This window comes from Agelaius tricolor, unplaced genomic scaffold (genome assembly GCF_023055355.1).
Source record: "Agelaius tricolor isolate 1412-34295 unplaced genomic scaffold, bAgeTri1.0.p SCAF_5, whole genome shotgun sequence".
NCBI classification, from domain to species: domain Eukaryota; kingdom Metazoa; phylum Chordata; class Aves; order Passeriformes; family Icteridae; genus Agelaius; species Agelaius tricolor.
The window spans coordinates 13641970-13647969 of NW_027269265.1; the positions used below are offsets into that span (position 1 = coordinate 13641970).

A 6000-nucleotide genomic window follows, 5' to 3' on the forward strand; every position below is an offset into this window, starting at 1 on the left:
TCTTTAACAAAGTAACTGTAACTTCCATTCAAATAAATTTCCATCCCATGTCTAGTAACAGGTTATGCAGAGGGTAACTGCCTTCCACCACTTCTGTGTGAAGATCAGAACAAACAATGATATTTTTGCTTGTTCAGTTCCTATATCTCCAAAACACAATGGAAATGCAGCTATGAAGTTTAAAGTAAACAGTGACACTCTGAATTTCAGCACTCAAAAACTTCAAATTACCTGGATTAAAGCTGCTATGGCAGTTGCTGTTGATGACAATCCATCCCTGTTCCTGAGAGTGGAGTTCCAGTTTGCCTAACCAGTGTAAATGAAATATAAATTTTTTTGATAAAATCCCAAACAGGCAGAATTAATGGGGAGGTTTTCAGATTTTCTATTGATTAGATAGAGAATTTATTCACTAATTTTAATAGCCCTGTTTCAATAACTACCAAAAATTTAGGAGCAAAACAAGTACTAGCACTACATCCAAAGGACAGGGCTTCACTTCTTATCCCTTTGAAATGAAAAAGCAATAATGCATCCTGAAGTGTTCACAGTTGTGTACTTCCATTCCCTCATATTGTTCATCTCCCAGCCCAAAAGAAACAAAGAAGGACCCAGATCTCTCAGCAAGTAAGCAAAGTTACCCATCCACTGCCCTGTGCACAAGAAATTTTGCACAATTTAAATGTTTTGGACAATCATATTTTTGTCTCGTAAACTGCATAGCAGAGTTTTAGGAAGTAGAGAGTAAAGCAGAAAAAATTGGTGTGTAGTACAGTAGAAAAATTTGATGATTTTTCACATCTTTGTTCTAGTTGCCCAGATGAAGAAAGGGTACTATCTCACTTTTGCTAGAAAACCATTGGAATATTGGTAAGGATTAGTTAATTTATGTTGTAGTAACAGTCTGCAACAATAGTAAGGTTCTTGAGGATAGCCTTGCAGCTAGGAGGTGAAATTCACATTGAAGGTGCATTTTTCTCATCTGTTAGTTTTTATGCTCCATTATATATTTTCTATTATAATTTGGAGTGGAGGATCACAGAATGGAAAGCTGATGCATTTTAACAGGAAATGTTTGCTTTCAAAGAAGTATACCTCTATTTACAGAAAGCCTGGGTAGAGTTTCAAAAGTATTTTTGTCCCTATAGCATCATATTATCTTTTATATTTCTTAATTGAATCCTCATCCTGGAGGCAATAGGTGCTGAACAAACTAGACCTCCCAGGTACAACTGCAGTGTATTAAGTCTGGGCTTGAAAAATAGGAGATAGCTATTTGGTGCTCAAAGATATTTACTTTAAATCTTGTGGGGGGGGGGGGGTTGTTGCTTTGGGTTTTTTGCCTTTTTTTTTTTTTTTTGTGGGGGCAAGGAGAAGGAGAAGTTTGCTATTATTTCCTTCCCACAGCCACTTCATGAGAAGAGAGAAGCACAGGATGAAATGAATGGAAAGCAGAGAGTTGACAATATTTTTCACAGAATCTACTATAGCTGGTTAAATGCTATTAGAAAAAACTGCCTTTGATGGATTTTGGAAATGATCAGCCATTGTTCATTTACTGGAATTTGCAAATGGATTCCTCTCACCCATACTGTCTTCTAGTTATGTTTGCTTTCTAGAGACATTTGTGGGATTCAATTACTATTGTGGCTATTCACTGAGAATTTCAGAACAGCATACATAAGTATTGATGGAAACTGGGTATTAGATTCACACACATGAATATGTGCACGCTCAACACATTGGAAAAATAAATCAACACCATGTGACTCATCAAAGCAGTCATATCTAACAAAGCTCAAGAAGTGATTGGGGAATGTTCACAGAGAAGTGTTCCTGAGAAATTAGAAGTACTTAGAGAGGAAAAAGGATCTCTTTGAATTCTTTTGCATAATAAACTCAAGGAAACCTCAGTCTGCCCATGGAGATCCCATAGGCAGAAAAAGGGCTAAACTTACTGACTAAACTATTAATTGTGAATTATTCCCTCTGCTCTAATGTCTGCACAGCATGGAAGCGTGGTGCCAGCCCTGCTACACACTGTAATTTTACTCTTCTAGGAATAAAGTGGGAATATACTGCTGGGCATGTTAAAGCACTCTGCAGAGGACATTATATATATTTTCTACATGTGACCTGCCTTTGATTTTTGTGTTGAAAATGGAGTTATCTACCTTCAGAGAGAAAATATTAGTCCACAGACAGTGAAATAGGATGATATTTTTTACTTTATTTCTGTAAAGTGATATTTGGTGCAAAAACTATATAAGACTGAAACGTAGAGTTTGAGAAGTCAGAGGTCAGCATGGAAAAATTTGGCCAGATAGTTTTTACATTTTTGGGCTGACCATGAGTTAACAGTTACTGATTCCTTTAGCAAATTCCTGCCTAATTGTTATTTTTCCTTGATTAAATTGTCCTTTATAAGGACATCTGTTCAGTTCCTTGCCAAGGTGTAAGATACAATCATATCTTAGAATTTGTAAAGTACTTTGGACAACACAATAATAAATATATTCTGGTGATGAATGCTAAAAAACGGACATTGTCCTCCCCCCTCCCAGCTTAGCACATCTCACTGTCAGGATATTTTTCTTAACACTGTGACACTCTCTCTCTTCTGCTGAAGTATTTCCTATAATTCATCCCTATTTCCAGCCCAGATCCCTCCAGTTTCTGCACCTCCTTGGGACAACTGCATTGCTCCCTAATGCCAAGTGAGAACCACCCCAGCTCCGAGGACCAAGGTTTTGATGGGTGGTTGATTACCAGGGAAAGTATTTGTTGTCACTAAGGGGTCAAAGAAAATTACCCCCTGAGTTACAATCTGAGCTACCCCACCCTGAATTCAGGACAGCTTAAATGCTAATTCAAAGACATGCATTACACAAGGATAGTCACAGGAATTAGTCTCCCAGGGAGGACAACTTGACCTTTCCAGATCTTTTCAGCATCCAGAAGTATATAAGACTGCTCTTCTGAGCTGTCTTGCACATGGGGCAAATTGCTGTCTGGAGAGGTAAAAAAAATCAGTTTTCATAGCCTGGGGAAAAAGTTTTCATAGCCTGGGGATGACAACTCAAATCTAGACAGCAAGATCTAAGGGGGTCTTTTAATATAACAGAGATATATTTTGTAAAGGTTGGAAAAACAGAGACTTGATTTGTAGAAATTAGATCTGGAAGAGAAACTGTGAAGAGCAGGTATGGTGCTAATAGTCTCCAGCATTCTGCTACAGAGAAATAATTCTGTACAATTGTGGAGAAACAATGGCTCAAAGAGGTCGCATTTTTGCTGTCCTGGGCTTATGACCAGACATCTGGACACTGATATGAGTGGATAGTCTGAGATGAAAGGACTGGACAGAAGGCAGCAACCAAAGATAAAGAGATAAATGCTAGGGAGCCATCAGCTCTGTGACAGTTGCTGAGACTGAATTAAATCATAGAGGAGTAAAACCCAGCAGGAGATGGGGAAGCATTGACAGAAAGTGGGAAGGCAGAGAGAATACTGAAGAAATTATTGGAACACTGGAAAACAAAACAACCAAGCATCAAGTTGTGGAAACCCATGATGGGGAAAGGGAGAGTTGTGGGAGATGGGATGATTTGCTCTCATCTTCTAACGGCTCCACATTCCCATGAATGCTTATAGCTTTGCATAAATTCACACGCAAAACATAAGGAGCAGATTAAGCTGAACTGGAAGGGAACCACAATGTGGGGACATAATAATTAAAGGCAGTTGCTGGGCAGCTGAAGTGTATGGGAGATTGATTATAAATAGACAGAGATAGGTTTGCTGAAGTGGTTAACGTGACAGTGATCCTGAGGGAATGGACAGCAGCTGCAGGCAAGTTCAGCACAAGGAAGGTACTAGTCCTCCTGCCCCACTCATCACGGCACTAGCCCCAGCCCACTTGTGAATCTCAAAACAGGAAGGAGGGAGGGAAAAAGCCATAAACTGTGTACCTCTGAAGACAAAATAATCTGTGGCTGTGTACATTGTTTGTGATATTGAGAATGACATCCTGACTCACACTCCTTAGCAGCTTTACCAGTATAACCATCAGGGCTTTGGCCATTATAGGGTAAAGCTAGCATCACCCTGGGTAGCATCAGAAGAGACTGCTACCAGGAGGACCACCACTATTATTACTAGCTGCAATAAAAAAAGCACTTCTTAAAATGTTTTTTCTACCTAATTGTCAAAACTGAATAATATTATCAGCTTTTTTATCCTTTGAGTATTTTTCTAATAAGAAAGCGCAGAGATGCACTGCAAATAAAAGCAGAAGATTCGAGGATGCAAAGCAATCATGCAAAATGACTTTCATATCAGTTTGATAAGCAGCTGAAATTTAATAACTACATCTCTCCTATGGTGCTGGATGAAAGTTTAATACTTTATGCTTTTGCTTCTTTCTTCCGCACGATGCTTATTCAGAATCATAACTTTTCCTTTTATAGTCACAGCAATGCTTAGGTGCGGCGGATTAATCGAAGCCTTACGAGACTCCAGTACAGTCCAGACTATAGTGACTTATAATCAAACCCTAGGAGAAGACTGTCAGGGGTCATAAGGGAAATGAGCAGAGATCTAAATGTAAAAGTAATATTTACTGAGGATAATGCACACAGATCTTACTGTCCCAGTAGGCAAGATGGAAGGCCAGTCTTTTACAACCCAGTTCCAAAACATGCTGGATGCAGGAGAGGCAAAAGAAAAAGGAAGGTAAAAATGCCTCTCAGAATTTGGCCCACAGATTTTGGCTTAAAATGTGATTCAAAACTCCAGGAATGACGCAAGGCAAATTAAGATATTAAATAGGTAAAAATTCAGCTACCAACAAATAATTACAACACTGGAGGAAAAAAAAAAACAAAACAACAATACAAAACAATAAAAAACCCCAAACAAAACAAAACACTAAACCCCCCTATAAAACAGCACCCTCCCTTCTCATTTGCCAACCCGTGCTGGTAGCATTCAGTGCAGAGGCTTTTCTACCAGTCGGTGACACAGCCCCCAGCCCGGTGTCAACTGCCCTACCTTGGAAACAAGCATGGGGCTAAACCAGCTGCACCGGGGACCTCTGAGCCCTGCCCGACAGCTTTTCCCGATGCAAACTTGTGATGGGAAGGGTCACACGGACACAGGGTCATGGCCAGGCGGGCGTGGGTCAGGAGGAGTCAGGGAGCCAGGTGAGGGGACGTGGGCAGGGGAAGGTGAGCAGGCAGGGGGGCTGGCAGGGGCAGAGGACAGGGCAGACAACAGGAGGAGGGGGCAGAGTGAGAGCAGAGAGCAAGCAGGGTCCTGTCAGATAGGGACAGGGGCTGGGGAAGGGGCAGACGGGCTGGGGCAGGAGCTGGGGCAGGAGCAGGGACAAGGGCAGGAGCTGGGACAAGGGCATGGACAAGGGTAGAAGCAGGGACAGAAGCTGGGGCAGTAGCAGGGAGAAATGCCCCTTGTCCTGCAGGGACAAGGACAGGGGCAGGGACAGGGACAAGGGCAGGGGCAGGGACAAGGATAGGGACAAGGGCAGAGACAGGGACAAGGACAGTGGCAAGGACAAGGGCAGGGGCAGAAGCTGGGGCAGTGGCAGGGACAAGGGCAGGGCATGGCCAAGGGCAGGGGCAGGGGTAAGGACAAGGGCAGGGGCAGGGACAAAGGCAGGGGAAGGGTCAAGGGCAGGGGCAGGGGCAGGGGCAGGGACAAGGGCAGGGGCAGGGGCGAGGTGCCGCCTGCTCCGCTGCAGCAGCGCCCCCTTCTGCCGGCCGGCGAGGCCGCAGCCGCGCTCGGCGCTGCGGGCAGCTGCGCATCCCTCGCATCCCTCGCATCCCGCGGGCTGGGAGGGAGGCTCGAGACACAGGGGAAATGCAGAGCGTGGCTGGGAATTAGAAAAAAGGACTTAAAAAAAAAAAAAAAGAAACCAAAAAAAACCTAGAAGACAGTCGTTTGCAGGCAGATGCTAGGAAGTCTCCGGATTCACTGGTGGAC

At 43.0% G+C, this 6000-nt stretch overlaps 1 long non-coding RNA gene across 1 annotated transcript in view; it reads right to left on the bottom strand.

The window, feature by feature from the left end:
- LOC139590662 (uncharacterized) overlaps nucleotides 1-5746 on the bottom strand; it is a 54169-nt gene extending 48423 nt beyond the window's left edge. The window contains exon 1 of the long non-coding RNA XR_011679391.1: nucleotides 5053-5746. This is a non-coding gene — a long non-coding RNA (uncharacterized lncRNA). The remainder of the gene's footprint in view (nucleotides 1-5052) is intronic.
- Between the last annotated feature and the right edge of the window lie 254 nt (nucleotides 5747-6000).